This window comes from Eucyclogobius newberryi, unplaced genomic scaffold (assembly GCF_026437365.1).
Source record: "Eucyclogobius newberryi isolate DKJ021-1_F unplaced genomic scaffold, fEucNew1.0.hap1 SCAF_123, whole genome shotgun sequence".
In the NCBI taxonomy this organism is placed as follows: domain Eukaryota; kingdom Metazoa; phylum Chordata; class Actinopteri; order Gobiiformes; family Gobiidae; genus Eucyclogobius; species Eucyclogobius newberryi.
Window position 1 is genome coordinate 29,216 of NW_027315750.1, and position 12,539 is coordinate 41,754.

Sequence of the window (12,539 nt, forward strand, 5' to 3'; positions counted from 1 at the left end):
ATCATACCTGGCTAATAAAGGGAAGTTGCACCGAACCGACCAATGACTGAAGTGATTCATTTTCTACTATTATTTCATTAATTTCCTTGTACGGTAAAGTTGCATTTCTGCGACTTTGGCGCTTAAAGGGTTAGAAGCTACTCCAACCTGTTTCAGCTAGATATTCAGTGTCCAATATTACCTCATAGATTTTGCCTGCTATACCTCTTCCAATCGTCCCTGGGTGGGCTCGAACGACCAACCTCCCGGATAACAGCCGAGCGCGCTGGCCAATTGCGCCACAGAGACAAACAGCCCGCTCAATAAAATATTTGCGAGTCGACAAGCCGCAATATCTTTTTTTTTAAAGAGAGCCAGCAACATTCGAAAGTTCAGCCCCTGTCCAATCAACTGTGTTTAATGGAGAGCGAGGGCATCAATCTTTCTACCTTTGAGCTAAATCCCCTGTACCAATGTAGCTATAAAAAAACTGGAAGTCTTTCAATCAATCGACTCTCGCCAATTTATTGCGCACTCAATATCCTGCAGTTAATCTGGATATTGAGGAAAAATTGCAAGATAATGTTATTTGACATAATGCCGATGTATTTGCTTACTTTTTCAAGCACACTTGGCAATTGAACCTCGTTCAGCAGTGCCTTTCATCAAATAGTAAAGCGAGCAGATTTTCCATTGTAAAAAAAGTAGTATGTTCTCTCACCATTAGCGACTCTGGTGGGACTCGAACCCACAACCTTTGAATGCCCTTACAAATTACGCCTAGAAGTCCAATGCGCTATCCATTGCGCCACAGAGCCCATACATCCTTCCATGATGCTCATTTCCACAAACGCAAAACACGGTTTTCATCCAAAATGGGTCCACATCAGTCATTCCTTGCCAACAAACTGAGAATCAAAAAGTGAAAAGAGTGCAGTTAATCTGTGTGTGCAGGGATACTTTTCCATCTTATTCCAATTTGTAACAGCAGCGCATTTTCTGTCGTTGTAAATGATTTGCATGCTTGAATGGACAACTGAGTAGTAGTAGGTTTGAGATGGGCCGGTAATTATTTAGCACTGTGGCATCAAGACTGCTCTTCTTTAAGACAGGCTTAATGACTGCAGTTTTAAGGATCTTGGGAAAATTCCAGATCCAAGCAACATGTTGACTTTTTGATTGATTGGAGCCAACAGACTGCTCACCATAGACTTTAAAAATCTAGTAGGCAATGCATAAAGGCAGCATGTAGTGGAACTCAGACTTGTGGTGATCTCTTGGAAAGTTTTGTCAGCCACAAATGCAAAATGGGTTAACTCCAGTTGTCTAGCTGGCTGCGTGCTTGTTATCTGCAAATAATGGTATTTTTAATGTTCTGAACTGAGTCTTGCAAAGAAGACTGCAAACTCATTGCACCTGGAGAAATACAGAAACCATCAAAGTAACATTTACCACACTGTAATTTGAAATATTAACCCGCTTTGTCATTAGCAGGTCCAGAGTGTGCCCTTTGCCCTTGGTGGGGCCACTCAGGTGCTGAGTAAGACCAAAGCTTCTGAGGACAGCGCCAAACTCTTTAGAAGAAGACGAGGTTGAGCGGGACGTGAAGGAAGGAGGGAACAGTCACTCACGTACGGGAAACTCCTACCAAGCAGTGGCCAGCCTATAGCACACTGGGATTCTGTGGTATTTGAACCAAATTCAGCAGTTCCTTTCATCAGTTAATAACACAAGCAGGCTTTCCTATTTACCAATGTAGATAACAGGGGTTACAACAGTGACTCTGGTGGGTCTCGAACTCACAGCCTTTGAATGCCTTTGCAACTTTTGTCTGATTCCCCTTTTTCACAAAAGCAAAACAGTCATCCAAAAACGGTCTACATCAATCAATCAATCCTTACCATCAAACTGAGAAACAAGGAGTGAAAAGAGTGCATTTACTCTGTTTATTCAGGGATACTTTTCAATCTCTAATTAAAAAATGTAAAAGAGCTCTTTCAGTGATAAGTTTTTCTGTACATGTAAACAACTGATTTGCTTGAAAGGCTGTCATGAAGGCACTGCTGGGATTTGAACCCAGGATCTCCTGTTTACTAGACAGGCACTTTGACCATCTAAGCCACAGCGCCTCTTAAAAGCTACTCCAACCTGTTTCAGCTAGATATTCAGTGACCAATATTACCTCATAGATTTTGCCTGCTATACCTCTTCCAATCGTCCCTGGGTGGGCTCGAACCACCAACCTCCTGGTTAACAGCCGAGCGCGCTGGCCAATTCAACCACAGAGACAAACAGCCCGCTCCATAAAATATTTGCGAGTCGACAAGCCGAAATATCTTTTTTTTTAAAGAGAGCCAGCAACATTCGAAAGTTCAGCCCCTGTCCAATCAACTGTGTTTAATGGAGAGCGAGGGCATCAATCTTTCTACCTTTGAGCTAAATCCCCTGTACCAATGTAGCTATAAAAAAACTGGAAGTCTTTCAATCAATCGACTCTCGCCAATTTATTGCGCACTCAATATACTGCAGTTAATCTGGATATTGAGGAAAAATTGCAAGATAATGTTATTTGACATAATGCCGATGTATTTGCTTACTTTTTCAAGCACACTTGGCAATTGAACCTCGTTCAGCAGTGCCTTTCATCAGATAGTAAAGCGAGCAGATTTTCCATTGTAAAAAAACTAGTATGTTCTCTCACCATTAGCGACTCTGGTGGGACTCGAACCCACAACCTTTGAATACCCTTGCAAATTATGCCTAGAAGTCCAATGCGCTATCCATTGCGCCACAGAGCCCATACATCCTTCCATGATGCTCATTTCCACAAACGCAAAACACGGTTTTCATCCAAAATGGGTCCACATCAGTCATTCCTTGCCAACAAACTGAGAATCAAAAAGTGAAAAGAGTGCAGTTAATCTGTGTGTGCAGGGATACTTTTCCATCTTATTCCAATTTGTAACAGCAGCGCATTTTCTGTCGTTGTAAATAATTTGCATGCTTGAATGGACAACTGAGTAGTAGTAGGTTTGAGATGGGCCGGTAATTATTTAGCACTGTGGCATCAAGACTGCTCTTCTTTAAGACAGGCTTAATGACTGCAGTTTTAAGGATCTTGGGAAAATTCCAGATCCAAGCAACATGTTGACTTTTTGATTGATTGGAGCCAACAGACTGCTCACCATAGACTTTAAAAATCTAGTAGGCAATGCATAAAGGCAGCATGTAGTGGAACTCAGACTTGTGGTGATCTCTTGGAAAGTTTTGTCAGCCACAAATGCAAAATGGGTTAACTCCAGTTGTCTAGCTGGCTGCGTGCTTGTTATCTGCAAATAATGGTATTTTTAATGTTCTGAACTGAGTCTTGCAAAGAAGACTGCAAACTCATTGCACCTGGAGAAATACAGAAACCATCAAAGTAACATTTACCACACTGTAATTTGAAATATTAACCCGCTTTGTCATTAGCAGGTCCAGAGTGTGCCCTTTGCCCTTGGTGGGGCCACTCAGGTGCTGAGTAAGACCAAAGCTTCTGAGGACAGCGCCAAACTCTTTAGAAGAAGACGAGGTTGAGCGGGACGTGAAGGAAGGAAGGAACAGTCACTCACGTACGGGAAACTCCTACCAAGCAGTGGCCAGCCTATAGCACACTGGGATTCTGTGGTAATTGAACCAAATTTAGCAGTTCCTTTCATCAGTTAATAACACAAGCAGGCTTTCCTATTTACCAATGTAGATAACAGGGGTTACAGCAGTGACTCTGGTGGGTCTCGAACTCACAGCCTTTGAATGCCTTTGCAACTTTTGTCTGATTCCCCTTTTTCACAAAAGCAAAACAGTCATCCAAAAACGGTCTACATCAATCAATCAATCCTTACCATCAAACTGAGAAACAAGGAGTGAAAAGAGTGCATTTACTCTGTTTATTCAGGGATACTTTTCAATCTCTAATTAAAAAATGTAAAAGAGCTCTTTCAGTGATAAGTTTTTCTGTACATGTAAACAACTGATTTGCTTAAAAGGCTATCATGAAGGCACTGCTGGGATTTGAACCCAGGATCTCCTGTTTACTAGACAGGCACTTTGACCATCTAAGCCACAGCGCCTCTTAAAAACTGCTCCAACCTGTTTCAGCTAGATATTCAGTGACCAATATTACCTCATAGATTTTGCCTGCTATACCTCTTCCAATCATCCCTGGGTGGGCTCGAACCACCAACCTCCCGGTTAACAGCCGAGCGCACTGGCCAATTGCGCCACAGAGACAAACAGCCCGCTCAATAAAATATTTGCGAGTCGACAAGCCGCAATATCTTTTTTTTTAAAGAGAGCCAGCAACATTCGAAAGTTCAGCCCCTGTCCAATCAACTGTGTTTAATGGAGAGCGAGGGCATCAATCTTTCTACCTTTGAGCTAAATCCCCTGTACCAATGTAGCTATAAAAAAACTGGAAGTCTTTCAATCAATCGACTCTCGCCAATTTATTGCGCACTCAATATACTGCAGTTAATCTGGATATTGAGGAAAAATTGCAAGATAATGTTATTTGACATAATGCCGATGTATTTGCTTACTTTTTCAAGCACACTTGGCAATTGAACCTCGTTCAGCAGTGCCTTTCATCAGATAGTAAAGCGAGCAGATTTTCCATTGTAAAAAAACTAGTATGTTCTCTCACCATTAGCGACTCTGGTGGGACTCGAACCCACAACCTTTGAATACCCTTGCAAATTATGCCTAGAAGTCCAATGCGCTATCCATTGCGCCACAGAGCCCATACATCCTTCCATGATGCTCATTTCCACAAACGCAAAACACGGTTTTCATCCAAAATGGGTCCACATCAGTCATTCCTTGCCAACAAACTGAGAATCAAAAAGTGAAAAGAGTGCAGTTAATCTGTGTGTGCAGGGATAATTTTCCATCTTATTCCAATTTGTAACAGCAGCGCATTTTCTGTCGTTGTAAATAATTTGCATGCTTGAATGGACAACTGAGTAGTAGTAGGTTTGAGATGGGCCGGTAATTATTTAGCACTGTGGCATCAAGACTGCTCTTCTTTAAGACAGGCTTAATGACTGCAGTTTTAAGGATCTTGGGAAAATTCCAGATCCAAGCAACATGTTGACTTTTTGATTGATTGGAGCCAACAGACTGCTCACCATAGACTTTAAAAATCTAGTAGGCAATGCATAAAGGCAGCATGTAGTGGAACTCAGACTTGTGGTGATCTCTTGGAAAGTTTTGTCAGCCACAAATGCAAAATGGGTTAACTCCAGTTGTCTAGCTGGCTGCGTGCTTGTTATCTGCAAATAATGGTATTTTTAATGTTCTGAACTGAGTCTTGCAAAGAAGACTGCAAACTCATTGCACCTGGAGAAATACAGAAACCATCAAAGTAACATTTACCACACTGTAATTTGAAATATTAACCCGCTTTGTCATTAGCAGGTCCAGAGTGTGCCCTTTGCCCTTGGTGGGGCCACTCAGGTGCTGAGTAAGACCAAAGCTTCTGAGGACAGCGCCAAACTCTTTAGAAGAAGACGAGGTTGAGCGGGACGTGAAGGAAGGAAGGAACAGTCACTCACGTACGGGAAACTCCTACCAAGCAGTGGCCAGCCTATAGCACACTGGGATTCTGTGGTAATTGAACCAAATTTAGCAGTTCCTTTCATCAGTTAATAACACAAGCAGGCTTTCCTATTTACCAATGTAGATAACAGGGGTTACAGCAGTGACTCTGGTGGGTCTCGAACTCACAGCCTTTGAATGCCTTTGCAACTTTTGTCTGATTCCCCTTTTTCACAAAAGCAAAACAGTCATCCAAAAACGGTCTACATCAATCAATCAATCCTTACCATCAAACTGAGAAACAAGGAGTGAAAAGAGTGCATTTACTCTGTTTATTCAGGGATACTTTTCAATCTCTAATTAAAAAATGTAAAAGAGCTCTTTCAGAAAACCCAGAATTTTTCAGTTCTAAGTCTGGTAAATTAATCACTTTAATTTCTCAGTGAGTGGTCACAATTACAGTATAAGACATATGATACAGTTCACTTTGAATGTACTCAATGGTTTGACAGTACAGCATCTACGTAGTAGATTGGCCATCACATCACAATTCATCATCGGAAGTAACACTTCATTTGAAATCTTAAGCCAATACGACAAGTTTTCAGTCCATTGTCACACATATGTGCTTGTAATTTAGGATGTAAAAATGGCTTCCTTTCCAAAGGAAATATTTTTTTTTTGTCAGGAGTGGGATTTGAACCCACGCCGCCATTCAGAGAACAGAATCCCCTGTGGCGAGGAAGGAGTTTACCTTGAGTCTGGCGCCTTAGACCGCTCGGCCATCCTGACACTTTATTTGTGTGAACTGTGAGTATACAGAATCAGATCCGTTATTACAGTAGCACAAATGACCGTACCTATACTTTGGTAAAAAAACACATCAAACTGCTGTCTCTTTTTAAAGGAGTTTGATGTGGTTGTTGTCACATCAAACTACTGCGTCCTTTAAAAGTCCACATCAAGCTAATGCTTCTTTTTAAAGTCTATTGCAATTGAGATGTCAGTCGAGAGCCGTAACAGCAGTAGTGCATCCAAGAAAGCTGTGTAGTGAATGGATATAGAACCTTTAGTGAAGCAGGAGCCAACAGGCTATTCACATCCTTGTGTAGGGTCTCAAACTACAGGTATTCAGTTTACGATTAAGGAAGATTTCTTAGCAGAAACGAGACAAGACGGGGCACCAGGGTAAAACCCAAAAAGCTAAGATACGGTCCTTAATCGCGCTCGTTAAAAGGTCTGAAGGGTGTTTCACGATTCAGGGACTTACGCATAGTCTAATCAAACAAACAATAGTCAATAACTCTTTCGTGTAGTTTATTTATCAAAAGGGCAATCAAAAAGGGCACCGGAGCAGAAATGCGCACAGGTAAATCACAGGTGATGTTATATCAGATTTAACAGCAGATTTCATGCAGATAATGTTAAACCAGGGTTTTGCCTTTGATAATCAAACGTGTCTATAATAATCTATATCAAAAAGAGGGAAAGTGAGAAGCTAAGGGAGGAGGAACAGCTGAGTTCTACCCAAATCACGCCACAAAAGAACCGCACACTGAAGTCGGCTTACGATTTTGTAGAACTCGGTCCGGCTGGTCCTTGTCCGCGGACGAGATCCGTGGCGAGGCAGCGGCGTGGAGCGGTGTGGCGGGCGAAGGCAGTGGCGTGCCGCGATATCCGTGACGCGGGGCGGCAGCGGTGGCGCGAGACGGCGCGTAGAGCGGTGTGGCAGGCGAAGGCAGTGGCGTGCCGAGATGTCCGTGACGCGGGGCGGCAGCGGTGGCGCGAGGTGGCGCGTGGCGAGTTCCTTTGCGGTAGAACGCTTTAGCGGCGTGTTAGCTCCTCACGCGGCCTTTACTCAGATGAGAACGTAGCGCTGATCCACGTAAACGGCGTAGATTACTTCAAAAATAGGAGAAGCGAAGTAGAAAAGAAAGTCTCTGTCCGGTTTAGCGCTTAAGCTTAGTTCCAGGTGTTTCCAGGTGTTTTCAGAGTTCAGGGGGGCGATGAGGCTGGCCTAGTCTTGTCGACCCACGTGGCGGACGCTTTGTTGAGACAAAGGAAAAGTAAACAGGCTCGTCCGTGGAGACGGCTTCAAAGAGATAGACAAAGGCTTGAACAAAAAAAAAAGAAGAAGAGAGCAAGAAGAGAAGAGAGGAGAAGAGAGCGTTCCAAGCTCGGAGCGTCTTTTTGTCACCTAGCGCCGCAGGGCACGCTGGGAGCGTAGATACATTTTACATCTTCTTTCACCTGTGATGGGCACTCGAGTTAAAGCATTGGGAATATAAAACTCTTAATCTCAGGGTCGTGGGTTCGAGCCCCACGTTGGGCGGAGTTGATTTTAAGCTTTATGGACTGCTTGCCTTTACAACCCGTGAAATCTTGGTCATAAATTTTCTTCTGTTGGAACCGAAAGAAGAATTATTAAACCCTCTGTAACAATGAGATTTCAACTATTTCACTCAATTCTCATCACCTGTTAAAGTCATCTCTTTATATGGACTGTACATAATTGGAAAGACTTCATCTAGTGTAAGGTTGCCAAAGCATTTACTTTGTACTGATTTTTGGAACATTATCTTTGAGATAAGGGAGCTCAATGTCAGCATCGCTGAAATGTCCAAGGTGTCAGGGTCAAGGTAAACTCCTACCTAAGCGTAAGCAAATTTGGTCTACAAGTGGAGGAATGGGTTCTAATCCCACTCCTGACAATCGGTTTGTCCTATATTTGAACTCATTGCAAGTGTAGGGGAATGGAGATGGACATTCCACGGCCAGATAACAGAAAATCTCTCTTTGAACATTGGGGGGTTTTCTTTCTCCCTCTCTCCCTCACCGCAGGGAGCCGCTGTGACTTTGGCGATAACAGACCTTCTCCCCCACAGTCTTACAGGAGGACGCCCCGATGAAAACTATGTTTTATGTGATTATGCCATGAATGTTTGTCCGAATCAACTCCGTACACCGCATGTTTCACCTTGTGTTACGTATTTTTCCACTGTTTAAGGTTTTATATTCCCAATGCTTTAACTCGAGTGCCCATCACAGGTGAAAGAAGATGTAAAATGTATCTACCTCAAGAAATAATGTGCACAAACTGCCAAAAGTGTTTAAAGTGTCGTCGCAGTAGCGCCCGCCCCTTTCGCTCCCAGCGTGCCCTGCGGCGCTAGGTGACAAAAAGACGCTCCGAGCTTGGAACGCTCTCTTCTCCTCTCTTCTCTTCTTGCTCTCTTCTTCTTTTTTTTTTGTTCAAGCCTTTGTCTATCTCTTTGAAGCCGTCTCCACGGACGAGCCTGTTTACTTTTCCTTTGTCTCAACAAAGCGTCCGCCACGTGGGTCGACAAGACTAGGCCAGCCTCATTGCCCCCCTGAACTCTGAAAACACCTGGAAACACCTGGAACTAAGCTTAAGCGCTAAACCGGACAGAGACTTTCTTTTCTACTTCGCTTCTCCTATTTTTGAAGTAATCTACGCCGTTTACGTGGATCAGCGCTACGTTCTCATCTGAGTAAAGGCCGCGTGAGGAGCTAACACGCCGCTAAAGCGTTCTACCGCAAAGGAACTCCCGGACATCGCCACGCGCCACCTCGCGCCACCGCTGCCGCCCCGCGTCACGGACATCTCGGCACGCCACTGCCTTCGCCCGCCACACCGCTCTACGCGCCGTCTCGCGCCACCGCTGCCGCCCCGCGTCACGGACATCGCGGCACGCCACTGCCTTCGCCCGCCACACCGCTCCACGCCCCTGCCTCGCCACGGATCTCGTCCGCGGACAAGGACCAGCCGGACCGAGTTCTACAAAATCGTAAGCCGAGTTCAGTGTGCGGTTCTTTTGTGGCGTGATTTGGGTAGAACTCAGCTGTTCCTCCTCCCTTAGCTTCTCACTTTCCCTCTTTTTGATATAGATTAGCACAGACACGTTTGATTATCAAAGGCAAAACCCTGGTTTAACATTATCTGCATGAAATCTGTTGTTAAATCTGATATAACATCACCTGTGATTTACCTGTGCGCATTTCTGCTCCGGTGCCCTTTTTGATTGCCCATTTGATAAATAAACTACACGAAAGAGTTATTGACTATTGTTTGTTTGATTAGACTATGCGTAAGTCCCTGAATCGTGAAACCCACCAGAGTCGCTAATGGTGAGAGAACATATTAGTTTTTTACAATGGAAAATCTGCTCGCTTTACCATCTGATGAAAGACACTGCTGAACGAGGTTCAATTGCCAAGTGTGCTTGAAAAAGTAAGCAAATACATCGGCATTATGTCAAATAACATTATCTTGCGATTTTTCCTCAATATCCAGATTAACTGCAGTATATTGAGTGCGCAATAAATTGGCGAGAGTCGATTGATTGAAAGACTTCCAGTTTTTTTATAGCTACATTGGTACAGGGGATTTAGCTCAAAGGTAGAAAGATTGATGCCCTCCCTCTCCATTAAACACAGTTGATTGGACAGGGGCTGAACTTTCGAATGTTGCTGGCTCGCTTTAAAAAAAAAGATATTGCGGCTTGTCGAGTCGCAAATATTTTATTTAGCGGGCTGTTTGTCTCTGTGGCGCAATTGGCCAGCGCGCTCGGCTGATAACCCTTTAGGCGCCAGAGATTATGGATGAAATAAATGTATAAATAAAAAACTTCCTGAGATACAGAGAACTGAAGCCGGGGCACAGCTCTGGGTCGGCAGTGCCCCTGGAGGCCCGTAGAAGCTCCACACTCCAGTTGATTCTTGGATAAAAGTGCACCCAGCCGGTCTCGAACTCGCGTGAGGCGGAGCAGGGTTCACCCACCCCGCACACGGCCAGACTTTGCCCGGCCAGGGAGCACCTTCTGCGGGTCGGAGGCTCCGGGTCAGAGCCCCTGGAGCCTGGAGCCCTCACTGGGCCCCGAACTCGGCTGCCGGAGGCAGTGCAGTGCCTCATGGATAAAGGTGCACCCAGCCGGTCTCGAACTCGCGTGAGGCGGAGCAGGGTTCACCCACCCCGCACACGGCCAGACTTTGCCCGGCCAGGGAGCACCTTCTGCGGGTCGGAGGCTCCGGGTCGGAGCCCCTGGAGCCTGGAGCCCTCACTGGGCCCCGAACTCGGCTGCCGGAGGCAGTGCAGTGCCTCATGGATAAAGGTGCACCCAGCCGGTCTCGAACTCGCGTGAGGTGGAGCAGGGTTCACCCACCCCGCACACGGCCAGACTTTGCCCGGCCAGGGAGCACCTTCTGCGGGTCGGAGGCTCCGGGTCGGAGCCCCTGGAGCCTGGAGCCCTCACTGGGCCCCGAACTCGGCTGCCGGAGGCAGTGCAGTGCCTCATGGATAAAGGTGCACCCAGCCGGTCTCGAACTCGCGTGAGGCGGAGCAGGGTTCACCCACCCCGCACACGGCCAGACTTTGCCCGGGGAAGGGCCACTCTGGCTGGGCATGGCCTCCACTGAGCACCCCCTGGAGCCCCCGGAGCACCTCCAGAGCCACCCCCCACTCTCCCCAGATTCTGCCCGGGGAAGGGCCACTCTGGCTGGGCATGGCCTCCACTGAGCACCCCCTGGAGCCCCCGGAGCACCTCCAGAGCCACCCCCCACTCTCCCCAGATTCTGCCCGGGGAAGGGCCACTCTGGCTGGGCATGGCCTCCACTGAGCACCCCCTGGAGCCCCCGGAGCACCTCCAGAGCCACCCCCCACTCTCCCCAGACTCTGCCCGGGGAAGGGCCACTCTGGCTGGGCATGGCCTCCGCCGAGCACCCCCTGGAACCCCTGGAGCCCCTCCAGAGCCACCCCCCACTCCTCCAGACTCACCCCGGGGAAGGGCCACTCTGGCTGGGCATGGCCCCCACTGAGCACCCCCTGGAACCCCTGGAGCCCCCGGAGCACCTCCAGAGCCACCCCCCACTCTCCCCAGATTCTGCCCGGGGAATGGCCACTCTGGCTGGGCATGGCCTCCGCCGAGCACCCCCTGGAACCCCTGGAGCCCCTCCAGAGCCACCCCGCATTCCCCCAAACTCAGTCTGGGGACGGGCCACTCTGGCTGGGCATGGCCTCCGCCGAGCACCCCCTGGAACCCCTGGACCCCCTCCAGAGCCACCCCGCATTCCCCCAAACTCAGTCTGGGGACGGGCCACTCGGGCTGGGCATGGCCTCCGCCGAGCACCCCCTGGAACCCCTGGAGCCCCTCCAGAGCCACCCCGCATTCCCCCAAACTCAGTCTGGGGACGGGCCACTCTGGCTGGGCATGGCCTCCACTGAACACCCCCTGGAACCCCTGGAGCCCCCGGAGCACCTCCAGAGCCACCCCCCACTCTCCCCAGATTCTGCCCGGGGAAGGGCCACTCTGGCTGGGCATGGCCTCCGCCGAGCACCCCCTGGAACCCCTGGAGCCCCTCCAGAGCCACCCCGCATTCCCCCAAACTCAGTCTGGGAACGGGCCACTCTGGCTGGGCATGGCCCCCACTGAGCACCCCCTGGAACCCCTGGAGCCCCCGGAGCACCTCCAGAGCCACCCCCCACTCTCCCCAGATTCTGCCCGGGGAAGGGCCACTCTGGCTGGGCATGGCCTACGCCGAGCACCCCCTGGAACCCCTGGAGCCCCTCCAGAGCCACCCCGCATTCCCCCAAACTCAGTCTGGGGACGGGCCACTCGGGCTGGGCATGGCCTCCGCCGAGCACCCCCTGGAACCCCTGGAGCCCCTCCAGAGCCACCCCGCATTCCCCCAAACTCAGTCTGGGGACGGGCCACTCGTGCTGGGCATGGCCCCCACTGAGCACCCCTGGAACCCCTGGAGCCCCCGGAGCACCTCCAGAGCCACCCCCCACTCTCCCCAGATTCTACCCGGGGAAGGGCCACTCTGGCTGGGCATGGCCTCCGCCGAGCACCCCCTGGAACCCCTGGAGCCCCTCCAGAGCCACCCCGCATTCCCCCAAACTCAGTCTGGGGACGGGCCACTCTGGCTGGGCATGGCCTCCGCCGAGCACCCCCTGGAACCCCTGGAGCCCC

The 12,539-nt window shown here is 48.6% G+C and overlaps 6 non-coding genes across 6 annotated transcripts; all 6 read right to left on the reverse strand.

Annotated features, from left to right (window-relative positions):
- Positions 1-706: 706 nt before the first annotated feature.
- Positions 707-797, reverse strand: trnar-ucu (transfer RNA arginine (anticodon UCU)). Its single transcript is given in 2 exon segments — positions 707-742; positions 761-797. It is a non-coding gene; the product is annotated as a tRNA-Arg (tRNA).
- A 1,237-nt stretch (positions 798-2,034) lies between these two features.
- trnat-agu (transfer RNA threonine (anticodon AGU)) lies at positions 2,035-2,108 on the reverse strand. Its single transcript has one exon. It is a non-coding gene; the product is annotated as a tRNA-Thr (tRNA).
- A 578-nt stretch (positions 2,109-2,686) lies between these two features.
- Positions 2,687-2,777, reverse strand: trnar-ucu (transfer RNA arginine (anticodon UCU)). Its single transcript is given in 2 exon segments — positions 2,687-2,722; positions 2,741-2,777. It is a non-coding gene; the product is annotated as a tRNA-Arg (tRNA).
- A 1,237-nt stretch (positions 2,778-4,014) lies between these two features.
- Positions 4,015-4,088, reverse strand: trnat-agu (transfer RNA threonine (anticodon AGU)). Its single transcript has one exon. It is a non-coding gene; the product is annotated as a tRNA-Thr (tRNA).
- A 578-nt stretch (positions 4,089-4,666) lies between these two features.
- trnar-ucu (transfer RNA arginine (anticodon UCU)) lies at positions 4,667-4,757 on the reverse strand. The gene is given in 2 exon segments: positions 4,667-4,702; positions 4,721-4,757. It is a non-coding gene; the product is annotated as a tRNA-Arg (tRNA).
- A 1,478-nt stretch (positions 4,758-6,235) lies between these two features.
- Positions 6,236-6,345, reverse strand: trnal-caa (transfer RNA leucine (anticodon CAA)). The gene is made up of 2 exons: positions 6,308-6,345; positions 6,236-6,274 (listed from the first exon to the last, which is right to left on the reverse strand). It is a non-coding gene; the product is annotated as a tRNA-Leu (tRNA).
- Positions 6,346-12,539: the final 6,194 nt, after the last annotated feature.